Here is a 13167-nt window from a genome sequence, read left to right as displayed (position 1 = left end):
ATGAGATGATTTGTGGTTAGAAAGAGGTGACAACTCATTTGGATGATTTACTCTCTTTAACCTAAAAATTATTGCACATTTGTTGCTCAGAATAGGGTTGTAACTGAAATTCCAATAGGGCATCAAGAAAGTTGCTTGCATGCCCGCTGCTATTCCTAATGTTCCAATCCATAGTATGTTAGAAAATGTCAAATGAAACATTAGTAAATAAATAACGGATCATTCTTGATTGGCTTAATAATTTATTTGACACATATGTGGCCGATGTATAGTATCCAGTTAGGATACTGATGGAGCCTTAGGGAAAGAACTCTGAAATTCAAAAACAGACTGAACATATGCTTCCCATCTACTGCTCACAATAGGGAGTGGCTCCTCTGATAACTTCCCAAAATGAGTCTTTACTGAATCCCTTCCTCCGTTGGGGAGTTAACACTTCAATCTTCACGTCACTCAAGGAGGGGCCCGCCTGTAATAAGCAGGCTTTGGCTCACCAGGAGTTAACGATTAGGATGGGATATAACAGATACTTTCTCAAACATACAATAAATTAAACTATATCAGCTGAATGCTGTTATGTTTTTACAAGTGTTGCAACAAGCTCCTGGTATGTACTTCTGCAGAAGAGCGGCCAGAATTGAGAAGGAATTGGTCAAGAAAAATTCTTCGCTATATTTTGATTGTCAGCCCTTTATTCAAGTGTAATTAAACTCTGACATTATCTGTAATGGTCTAGCTAAAAGGCCATTGCAAAGAACTAGAAAATCCTGGCACTTCTTTTTCACATCGGGGTACGCGATGAATAAGGTTTACACATTGTGGGTTGGGCCAACACACGTTCAACCCAATTCCAAAAGACACAGAAGAAATAACATAAAAATGGAAAAATAAATAAATAAATAATAAATGTGAAAAGAAGGTAAGGTCTTTGGCGCTGTCACGCAAGTTAGGGAATGGATTCCTTTCATTCCAAACTTGCTAGGGAACTTATGAAGTTGCTGCCAGCCGAGACCCTTAGTGAGTATTTCTGCTGTCAACCTTTTATGTGGAATAATGCCTACACTCTTATGTGCTTGTTTTGATCATGTTGGACAGAATGCTGGACAATACTGAAGTTCAATTTGTTTTCGTTGAATTGTTTGATTGGTTTCTGAATGTTGACTTTTAGGTCTTCAGGAATGCTCTGTATACAAATTTTTTTAGGCGACCTTTGCACCATTTCTCAGTACTCTGTTTCAGCCCTTGAACATGCCACAGTGCCATGTTTTTTGTTTCCTCACTTGATGAGGCACACAGCTAGAAGGCTACAATACCCTGTAGTCGACCTGTAATCTCATATGATTCCCAACTCTTTTTGGGGCATTTGGTCTGTTCAGTCCTCTGGGGATTTTTGGTTTTTTCCCTGGGTGTATGATTCCCTTCAGATCAATGTAGCACTCTTTTAAGGAGAATACCAAGTTCTTTGTCTCCCTCAGCAAAATCAACTACGCTGCTTCTCCTCTCTGGCCACATCCATTCCTCCATTTTTCTTTCCTCCTTTCAGCTGGACAAACTCTCTGCTCCCTCTCATCCAATCCCAAGAACGCAGGTTCCTATCAATTTCGGTATCAGAGTTGGGAGTAGGGGATTGTATTAATTGACAACAATCTAGTTTCTTAAAGAGGTTCGGGAACTGTGTCACACTTGTTTGAATAACCGGAATAGTTGGCATCAGCAGACTTAATCAACATAAGGACACAAACTCAGCTTGGCCTCTTGAACATAAAGAACACAACGTCAGCATGGCCTTTAGGAAGATCATTGGCTGCATGCACGCAACACTCTCTTCTTCCCTTTCTCACTTCTTGAACTACAGTTCCTTCTCATTCTGAAATGTTTGGGCAGGTCAATTGACTTGTTTGAGGTATGTGTCAATATGTTAGAATGTGGTGGCCAGCTTGTGTATGTTACTTTCACGAATCATTCTCGTATGACTCGTGATACGACCCCGACGTATCTAGGCTCTGTGTCATTTAGCCCGATAGGGGCATTTAGGTCATTTGGACCTCTTTGTAATCTCTTTAAATAGAGCAGCACTCCCTTTAGGAGGGCAGCCAAGAAGTATCATCAAGAATGTGTCTGGCTCCCTCCGGCGACGTCCATTCCGCCGGCCCCCTCACGTAGGCGACGTCCACTCCGCCTGCCCCCACCTGCTGTAGTCCATCCCGGCACGCCGATGTCCATCCCGGCGCCTTCTTCCTCTCTTCCCGTCTTCTCCCGATACGAACCAACAAGGTTCGTAACATTGGTATCAGAGTCGTTCTCCTGGAAGCTATGGAGTCGTCCCAGGTTATGGAGTCACTCCTTCGGCGCCTGGAAGAGCTGCTCTTCCAACTGGAGCTTCGACTCCTGACTCCTTCGCTCGGGCTGGCACCGCCTTGCTGCGAGATCTGCCACCACCACTGCCGCAGGAGCCACCTCCGGTGGTGCCTCCACCACCTTCCGATCCGCCACCGCCGCTTCCGCTGGAGCCACCTCCTGTGGTGCCGACCGTCCAGCCAGCGGCGACCCCGACGGCCACGACCCCGACGGCCGCAGCCCTGAAGGCCGCAGCCCCGACGGCCGCAGCCCCGACAGACGCGGTCCTGATGGCTGCCGGCCGGCGGATCGCCGCCCTAGCCCTGTTCTGGGAACCCTTCGACCCAGGGGGAGCGACGACCGCTACAGCCGTGGCCGCCGCCCGGAGCGTCGGAGACGGAGGCGCCGCCGCGGTGGGAGACACGGGCGAAGCCGCCACCGCCGTGGGCGACACGGGCGTCGCCGCTGCCACCGTGGGCGACGCGTGTGGACCGCCCGCCGCCGTGGCCGACGCGGGCAGAGCTGCCGCCGCCGTGGGCTGCGCAGGCGGAGCCGCCGCTGCCGCCACCCTAGGCTCGCCCTGGGTGCCCCTCGACGCTGGCGTCTGCCCTAGGGCGAGACGGGCCCTGAGGGAGGGCCAGTCCGGCCCGGCCCGCCGCAAGAAGGCCCGCCAGCAGGAAGCTAGCGGGCCTGCTCAAGGGGATATTGGGCTGGACTTGAGTTTCCCACCCCGGTCGGGCCGCCCCGCGATCAGGCAGGCCCGCTTTGGGTGGGCGACCCTGAAAACGGGCCCAATAGAGGGGATCTACCCCACTAAAGGTCCATCCTGGATTCCCTCGGGCCCGATCCTTCCTGAAGGCTTCCGTCGCGGGTCAACCGCGGCCAGACAGCACTGCCGTCGTGGGTCGACTGCGGCGAGACCGTGCTTCCGCCACGGGTCGACCGCGACCCGACAGCCAGCCACGGCTGGTCCCGACGGCCACCTCGACGGCCGCCGCCCCACGGCCCGCCTTCCCGACAGCTTCGACCCCGACGGACGCAAGCCTGATGGCCGCCGCCCTGAAGGTCATCGTCCTGGATCGCCCGAAGTACCCTTCGACCCGGGGGGAGCGATGAGCGCCAACGCCGTGGACGTCATGGGCGGCACCGCCGCCGCCTCGACGGTCGCCATCGAAGGCTCCGCCTGGGGATCCCTCAACCAGGGCGTCCCTAGGGCGAGGCTGGCTCTGGAGGGCCTTCTCGGCCCATTCCGTCACAAGAAGGCCGCCAGCGGAAAGCTAGCGGTCTTGCTCAATGGGGTAACGGGCCGAGTGTGGGCCTGCCGCGTCCCAAACTGTGAGCTGCCCACGGACCTGCCACAAGCCGCTGGTGGACACGCCGCAAGTTCAGCACTAGCTTGAGGACAAGTTGTGTTTTTAGGGGGGGAAGTAATGATACGACCCCGACGTATCTAGGCTTTGTGTCATTTAGCCTGGTAGGGGCATTTAGGTCATTTGGACCTCTTTGTAATCTCTTTAAATAGAGCAGCACTCCCTTTAGGAGGGCAGCCAAGAAGTATCATCAAGAATGTGTCTGGCTCCCTCCGGCGACGTCCATTCTGCCGGCCCCCTCACGTAGGCGACGTCCACTCCGCCTGCCCCAACCTGCTGTAGTCCATCCCGGCACGCCGATGTCCATACCGGCGCCTTCTTCCTCTCTTCCCGTCTTCTCCCGATACGAACCAACAAGGTTCGTAACAACTCGGAATACTGCCGATGAGATGTTGGTGGGTCCCTGTATCCACTGGTTCAGCCCATTTCACTTTACTCAGTTTTTCAGTAATGGGTATTGAGTAGTGGACTATCTTGGAATTGTCTCAGTCAACTTGTTTAGGATATAGTCCGTTGTGGCAGAAGGATCCAGAGAATGAATTGGTTACTTTCAGTGCTCACGAGTGCTTCAGCTGCCCAAGTGCTTTTATTTCAGTCATTGATAACCAGGTATCTTATGTATGTGTCTTCTGATCATCATTTCTTTTGACTATTATATCATCCACATTCACACCAATAAAGCTTTAAGTCCCCTTGCAGCTGTATGTTTGATGAATGAAGTCTGATCTCCATTACTCTTGCAATAGCCAGATATCTCTATTGCTTGAGAGAGTGGAAACCAGGTCCTAAGTCTCATTGTCTTGTAAAGATAACAGACCTTGGGTCACAGAACTCTGGCTTGTAACTTTTTGGGGGCAGATCCCTGCTTGTCCTGTTCTGTCTTCTACTTTATTTTTATTCCTTTTATATTTATGCCAGTAGCCTGTTATTATTTTATAATGCGGACTTGTAATGATGAAATCTTGAATAAAGTCAGATCCAATGAAATGGGTCTATTGAGACCCAACCCTAAAGTAATCCAATATGAGAATTGGGCATCCAATGGAATTGTAACGGGTGTTTGTCTCAAAGGGAACATAAATTGTCACATTATACCAGAGCCATCTGGAAGTAACTCTGGATGGATGCCCCAACCCCACACTATTTTTTTGTCTCCTTCCGTGCTGCTCAATGGCAGTACTGTAGGGTCTACTTGGATCGGAGGACTGGAGCTTCAGGTTCAGCGGATATTGCTGACTTTATTGGTGGACTTATGGCTGACGGGGAGGATTGAACAAGCTCGGAGTCGACTCATCAAATTCTGAGAACACAAGAATGGAAAAAAGAAGAGGATTGACCTACTCAACTCACCTTTCCTGGAGTTCTTGAGCCATTATGAAATGACAGTCTCAAACATTATACTGGAGCCAATATATTGAATTATTTTTGGAGCAGAAACACCTATTGGAACATCTGTTTGTGGTCATGATCCCAACAGAGGCAAGCTGTAAGATTTGAAATCAGGAGGATGCCTTGATCCATGCATGGCTCCAAGGAAGTATGTCGGAAGATGAATACAAAAACTTTATGCTGCTGAAGACAGCCAAAGTGATATTGGATAGAGCTCATAAAGGAAGGAAGTTTAAAAGGAAGGGACCTGAGGATCTGAAGAAACCCAGAGGAGAAGGATGGGTTTGAGAGAAGAACAGAAAAATTTTCATTACGCTAGAGGTTCCATAATAGGGGTACATATAGAGAGTAGGAGAGAGAGGGAGGAAATCAAAGAGAATAAAGCATAGAGAAAGACATATTCAACAGTCCCCCTCCAACTGGCGAGTGGATATCATCCATCCCAGTTTGCCACACAAGTCTTGGAAACGTGGAGCAGACAGGCCTTTGGTAAAAATATCAGCTCGCTGATGGGTGGAGGGAACTGTGAAACCCTAGAAGGGTTGAGGGAGAGGAGAAGAAGGATGATCGATGAAGGAAGACTAACAGAATGACATAACGACCCAAAGGGTTACATGGAGGGTATTTATACCCTAGGAGAGTAAGTAGGATAATAATAATAAGTCCACACTAACACCCCCCCGCAAGCGAAGTATGGATGTCGTCCATGCCGAGCTTGGACACTGCACGTTGAAGGAGAGGCCGGGACAGTCCCTTGGTGAGGACATCCGCGGCTTGATCGGCGGAAGCAACAAAGTCGAGGTCGAAGATCCCTTCGTCCATACCTTGAAAAAGTAGCGGTTCATGCGCTCCATTGATCTTCCCTGCTGGCCAGGGTTCTTGGCCAACCAATCGCCGACTTGTTGTTGCAGTGAGAAGGATCGGGCGGAATACTCACCACGAAGGTCATGGAGAATCGTAAATCCACTGGCCCTCAGAGGCCCCATCGGCGAGTGCTCGGTACTCGGCCGGCACTAGGCGGGACACCTTGTCCTGCTTGCTGCTCTTCCACGTGACTAGACTGCCAAACAGAAACGCAGTACCCGGTAGTGGAACGATAATCCACAATCGATCCAGCAAAGTCAGCGTTGGTGTACACCTTCACTGTCCGATCCGTGCTGCAAGGAAATAACAACCTTGCCGGGCAGCCTTTGAGAATGCGCAAGTACCCGATATGCTGCCTGGCGGTGGATCTCGCGTGGTGAGTGCATGAACTGGCTGAGAAGGTTGACGAAGCTGATGTCGGGTCGGGTGTCGTCAAATGAGGAGCTTCCCCACCAGCTGCTGATACTGGAAGGAATTCACGGTGGTGAGTCCTCCCCGTGCCCAACTTCACGTTGGGGTCAATGGGAGTACTCACTGGCGCACACTCTGTCATGCCCGCCAGGGCCAAGTCAACGGCATATTTCTGCTGAGACACGAAAATGCCCGTGGGTATGCCACCTCAAGGCCGAGGAAGTAGCGGAGAGGCCCAAGGGCCTTGATCTCGAACTCCTTGGCCAAGGCAACACCAAGGCGACCAGCCTCTGCAGAATCTGAGCCGGTGATAAGAATGTCGTCAACATAGACTGCCAGGATGGAGACACCAGCGGGAGTATGGCGGAAGAAGAGAAGCGTCGCCGTTGCTCTGGGTGTAGCCTCGGCCTTCATCACAGAAGAAAAGCGGCGAACCACATCGCGGGGACTGCTTCAGTCCATAGAGGACTTCCGCAGTCGGCAGGCGGTGCCAGGAGGGCGAGGCATATCCGGAGGCTGCTGCATGTACACTTCTTCCGTCAAGTCGCCATGAAGGAAGGCGTTCTTCACGTCGAACTGCCGGATGACCCAGTGAAGATGGCGGCCACTGCCAAGAGAGACGGACGGTGTCCATCTTCGCCACCGGAGAAAGCGTCAAGTAGTCCACGCCATAAGACTGAGTGAACCCCGGGCCACAAGACGCGACTTGTAGCGCTCGAGGTGCCATCGGCACGGTGCTTCTTGGTGTGGATCCACTTGCAATCCACCGCCCTCTTGCCGGAGGAGGGGGCGAGATCCCAAGTGTGGTTCTTGAGCAGGGACTGCATCTCCTTGTCCATCGCCGCTTTCCAATGAGGAGAAGCAATAGCATCGGCTAGGCGGCGTGGGATAGGATCCGACTTCGATGCGAGTGAGAAACAGCCGGTAGGAGTACTCAGCGGTCGAAGGAGATGTAGTGGGACAAGGGATACCGGAGTGCGGGTGCACTCGCGGACCCCTTCCGAAGGGCGATAGGCCAACCCAACTGATCGTCATCATCGGGAGGGCTGGGAGGACTCGTCCGACGGAGGAGCGGAAGCATACGTGGGAAAAGAGGACCCCTCTTCGGGAGAGAGAGCGAGCTCACCGGGAGGGGAAGGAGAAGAAGCCGCAGATGGAGTGATGGAGGGTGTCTCCCCGAGAGGTGTGGATGACGACACACCGGGGAAAGAGGGAGACACGAGTGGAGGCAATGCGGGCGGTAGTGGCAGAACCGCCAAAGGGGTGGAGGAAGGTGGCAAGGCTGGCGGGAGGGGCAATGGGGTAGTGGAGAGAGCTCAAGACCCCTCATGAGGCACGCCACTGGAGCCGGAGGTAGGTCAAGTGGAGGTGGAACATGAGTGGATGGTGATGGAGCAGTGGGCTCCGCAACGGGAAAGGGCTCCAAGTGGGGAGCCACAGGAACCTCATCCAACGGGAGGCGGGAAGAGGTGTCACCGAAGTAGGGCTCATGTTCGGCAAAGGTGATGTTTGCCGAGATGAAATACCTGCGGGCGGCGGATGATAACACCGGTAGCCTTTCTGGAGGAGGCATAACCACGAACACGCACGGAGGGCACGGCGTCGAGCCGTGCGAGTGGGGAGGTGTCGTGCACATAGGCGGTGCAGCCGAAGACCGAGGAAGGAGGCGGTCGAAGAGGAACACCAGGAAATGCCGCGGTCAGCCGATCGATGGGACTCTGAAACAAGGACATCGGAGGGAATGCGGTTGACGAGTTGGGTACCCGTTAACACCGTCGCCCCAATATGGCCATGGCACGCGTGAGAGTTCACCAATAGAGTTCTGGCCGAGGTGACATAGCCGATGCGTTCGCCATGCCATTCTGCTCGGTGTCGCCACGCACGAGGATTCGTGAAGAATTCCCGTTCGGCAAAGAAGGAGGTGAGATCGGCATTGATGAAGTCACGGCGTTGTCCGACCGAAGCGCTGGATGCCGCGTCAAACTGGGTCTGGACCAAGGTGCAGAAATGCCGGACCGAGGCGAAACTTCAGACCGCAGCCAACAGATACGTCCATGTGTAGCGGGTAGCCTCGTCAACAAGGATCAGAAAATATCGATGGCCTTTCAGACTCGCCTGCGGGGCCGGTCCCCAAACATCACTATGAACGCGAAACAACGGCGTCGAGGTGTGGGACGTAGATGGAGAAAACATAGACCGGCGATGCTTGGCCAACTGACAAGCTTCGCAAACCACTGTCTGAAGATCTAGTCCAGTACACAACGAAGGAAAGAGTCGCTTCAAAGTAGAAAAGGGAGGATGGCCCAGGCGCTGGTGGGCCAAGTGAAGTCGGGCACGACACTGCTCATCAACCGGACGGAGGCCACGAAGTATCAAGAAGCACTGCAAGCGACCCCCATCATCCAACAGCAGCAGTCCGTTCTCCCGTCTAATGGCTGTAGTCCGCCCCCCCTTGTCAGAAAGGAACATGCCGTCAGGTTGGAGATGGAACGAACAGAAGACATCATCAACCAGACGCTGTGGTGACATGAGGATAGCTCGCAGGTCGGGGACATGAAGGACGTTGCGGACGACACCGAGGCCATCTACATAGACTGCCCCGATACCAGCCACGCGAAGACGCCCGCCACCGGCCGTGAGAACTGTACGACGCCCACTGTGCCTCTCGTAGGATACAAACCGGTCATTGAACGGGGTCATGTGGTCGGTAGCCCCGAATCAAGTACCCAGGTTGTATCCGAGGCGATAGGTGAGTGAAGTGCCGTATGACCACAGTACCACTGATCAGACACCGGAGAGGAGAACGCACGAAACCACCAAAGTGAGCGGAGGACTGGGACTGCATAGCGCCAGCTGTTCCCGAAGAAGAGCCATGTCGGCCTGAAGCTGATCCATGGGAGACGGGAGGTACTGCTGGCAGGAGCGGACGAGGTGGCGGCGACCATCGCGCCGAGTCGGCTGCCTTCTTCTTCTCTTGATCTAGCTTGCGACGCCGGCAGAAATGACTGCGGTGACCGGGCTTGTTGCAGTAGTTGCACACCACTGCAGAGGCCGGCGGGTCGGAAGTAGAGGCGGAGGAGGAAGTAGACTGCCGAGTGAGAAGAGCCGTCGAATCAGGAGAAGGCTCAGCAGAGGAACCCTGCAGCTGGAAGTGGCTCTCCTCCTCCTGGAGTTCCTTGACGAGATCATCAATCGACGGGGGGCCTTCGCGTCGGTGGAGTGCTCGACGACGAATGTCATCGTATTCCTTGTTGAGGCCGTTCAGGAATCCCAGGAGCCGGAGACGAAGTGTGTTTTGATAGGACACGCAGGTCGGGTCGTCAGTCGGCAGGTAATAGTCGACCTCTTCCCACAGCTTCTTGTGGGCCAATGCGTAGTCCGAAATGGACAATTGTCCTTGACGGAGGCTGTTGGCGCGCTGAACGAGGCTGAAGAGACGCCAGTTGTCGCCATCACGACCACAATAGGCGGCGGCCTGGTCCCAAAATCCCTTCACAGTAGTCCGATGCGGGAACCGGTCACGGAATTCGGGAGCGAGGGTGTGAATGTACAGCCAGCCCATGATGAAGTTCTCTTCGGCTTCCCAGGCAGCGAAGTGCGGATGGGTCGGCGTGAGCGGTGCGGCAATGCAGTGTTTAAACAGTTGGCGGGCCTTGAGAGTTGTTTCGATGAAACGGCGCCAGGAGAGGATGTTCGGGCCGCGGAGGAGTGTCGACTCCGGGACCATCGGAAGTGGATGAACCACTTTGTGAGACAGCGGCTCCCGCTGAAAGTCAACGTCCGAAAAATCAGTCGGCGTCGCTGGCGACAGAAATTTCGCGGCCCCTCTGTGGTGGAGTTGCCGGAGACGGGAGGAGTGTCGTCCGCGTCTGCCATGACAGAGTTGGCTGCTCGGTGGCTGGAGTGCGGACTGGCTGCTCGTGCGGCTGGTCCGCGCGCTGGCTGTGCGGGCGGCTGGTCTGCAGGCTGGCTGCTCGGCGGCTGACGTGCGGGCTGGCTGCTCGGGCGGCTAGTCCGTGGGCTGGCTGCGCAGGCGGCTGGTCCGCGGGCTAGCTGCTCGACGGCTGGCGTGCGGGCTGGCTGCTCGTGCGGCTGGTCCGTGGGCTGGCTGCGCAGGCGGATGGTCCGCGGGCTAGCTGCTCGGCGGCTGGCGTGCGGGCTGGCTGCTCGTGCGGCTGGTCCGCGCGCTGGCTGTGCGGGCGGCTGGTCTGCAGGCTGGCTGCTCGGCGGCTGACGTGCGGGCTGGCTGCTCGGGCGGCTAGTCCGTGGGCTGGCTGCGCAGGCGGCTGGTCCGCGGGCTAGCTGCTCGGCGGCTGGTGTGCGGGCTGGCTGCTCGTGCGGCTGCTCCGCGCGCCGGCTGTGCGGGCGGCTGGTCCGCGGGCTGTTTGCGCGGCAGCTGGCGTGCGGGCTGGCTGCTCGTGCGGCTAGTCCGCGTGCTGGCTGCGCGCGCGGCTGGTCCGCGGGCCGTTGCTCGTGCAGCGGGTCCGCGGACTGGTTGTCCAGCGGCTGGCGGTCGTCGGCAGAAAGTTCGTCGGAGAACCAGCAGTCGATCAAAATTGCAGTTAGGGTTTCCCCTTCCTGCAGGATCGAACAGATCCTTGGTTCACCGGAGTTCTGCCGGAACTAGGGCGATGTCAAACCCTAGTATCAGATGCCCAAGGGCTCTGATACCATGTGAAACCCTAGAAGGGTTGAGGGAGAGGAGAAGAAGGATGATCGATGAAGGAAGACTAACAGAATGACATAACGACCCAAAGGGTTACATGGAGGGTATTTATACCCTAGGAGAGTAAGTAGGATAATAATAATAAGTCCACACTAACAGGAACATATGATATGCAAAACCGTCTTACTCAAGTTTCTCTTTGATGAAGTGACGATCCACTTCGACATGCTTAGTACGATCATGTTGTACTGGATCATGGGCGATGCTGATAGCTGACTTGTTATCACAAAATAGTTGAGTAGATTGATCACACGAAAGCTTCAACTCTGCGAGGAGATCGGTGATCCATAATGCCTCACAGATGCCTTGTGCCAGAGCACAGAACTCGGCTTCAGCACTAGAGCGAGAGACAACAGGTTGTTTCTTGCTTTGCCATGTGATAATATTCCCCCCAAGGAAGGTGTAGTAGCCAGTGGTTGAGCGACGATCAACATGAGAGCCCGCATAATCCGCATCGGTATAAGCCCGATGAGTGGGAGCATCTTTTTTTCCAATGTCGGCTTGCTCGGGCACTATGGGCTAGCCAGGGGCTAGCAGAGATTACGTCGAGCTCGCACTTATGGGCCACACTGCCGTGGCGCCAGCATGGGATTGACACGGAGCGGGGGCTGAGATTCGCGGTGCTTTGGGCGATATGGTCCCACCGCAACGAGGTCGTATTCAAGGGGGCGGCAATGTCGGTGGAAAGGGCTATAAATGATGTGGAGAGACTGGTATTTTGTTGGTTTGATCTTGGATGAGGTGGTGGGTATGGGGGGAAGGATGGGCCATATGTTTCGTGGCCTAGACCCCTTCACGTCCACGTGTACAGAGGGTCACCAAGTTGGGTGATCTTCTTTATTGTGTTCAAAAAAAATAAAGATAATCCGCATCGGTATAGACATCTAACTGGAGGCCACCTTTACGCGTGAATTGAAGGCCGAGACCAACGGTACCTTTGAGTTAACGAAGTACGCGGTTGACACCATGTATATGACACGCCTTCGGAGAATGCATAAATTGGCTTAAGAGGCCAACAGCATGAGCAATGTCAGGACGAGTGTGAGTGAGATAGATGAGCTTCCCAACCAAGCGTTGATACCTTCCTTGATCAACAGCCTCCTCGTGATCCCCCAGAGAGTAGTAAGGGGTTGGGAGTAGTAAAGGATTGGGAGTAGTAAGGGGTTGGGAGTCCACCTTGCCAAACTCTTGAAGAAGATCAGTAATATATTTTCGTTGGCAAAGGAAAATCCCAGCCGCAGAGTAGGCTACCTCAATGCCAAGAAAGTACCGGAGTACACCAAGATGTTTAATGTCAAACTCGCCAGCGAGATGAGTCGCCAATTGAGCCATGGCCTGCGAATCATTCCCCATCATAATGGCATCCACACACACAAGAAGGATGGCGACTCTCCCGGATGTGGAATGACGGTAGAAAAGTGTATGGTCACCATTGCACTGAGAGTTGCCAAATAATTTCATAGAGTGCGTAAAACGACCGAACCAAGCCCGAGGAGATTGCTTCAAGCCATAGAGGGCCTTCTTGAGACGACACACCAAGGGAAGCACCGAAGAGGGAGCCACGTATCCAGGAGGCAAGGCCATATAAACTTCCTCATGGAGATCACCATGAAGGAAGGCATTCTTGACGTCAAACTGCTGAAGAGGCCAATCATGATAAGCCGCAAGTGCAATAAGGAAACGAACCGCATTCATCTTAGCCACGGGGGCAAATGTCTCCAGATAGTCAGCATCAAATTGTTCAGTATAGCCTTTAGCCACAAGGCATGCTTTATACCTTTCGAGGGAGCCATCGGACTGATATTTGACAGTATAGACCCATTGACAGCCAACGAGGTGCTTGCCGGAAGGTAAAGACACCAGATCCCATGTCCGGTTCTTTTCCAAAGCAATCAATTCCTCGTCCATAGCGCATCGCCATTCAGAGGAAGCCAACGCTTCAACCACAGTCTTCAGAATGGCGATGGAATCAAGATGGGTGAGAAGAGCACGGTAGGACGGGGAGAGGCGATGCAAGGAAAGATAATTGGCTAAAGGGTATAATGGGGCGGAGGTGCATTGGCGAGAGGC

The 13167-nt window shown here is 54.0% G+C and overlaps 1 protein-coding gene across 4 annotated transcripts in view; it reads left to right on the top strand.

Moving 5' to 3' along the window:
• Positions 1-13167, top strand: part of LIG6 (DNA LIGASE 6) — a 60378-nt gene that overhangs the window by 3366 nt on the left and 43845 nt on the right. The gene's annotated exons all lie outside the window — the stretch shown is intronic.

Source organism: Wolffia australiana, chromosome 5 (assembly GCF_029677425.1).
Source record: "Wolffia australiana isolate 7733 chromosome 5, ASM2967742v1".
NCBI lineage: Eukaryota > Viridiplantae > Streptophyta > Magnoliopsida > Alismatales > Araceae > Wolffia > Wolffia australiana.
The sequence above is the reverse complement of the archived record's forward strand: the minus strand, read 5'-3'. Positions and strand labels throughout refer to the sequence as shown.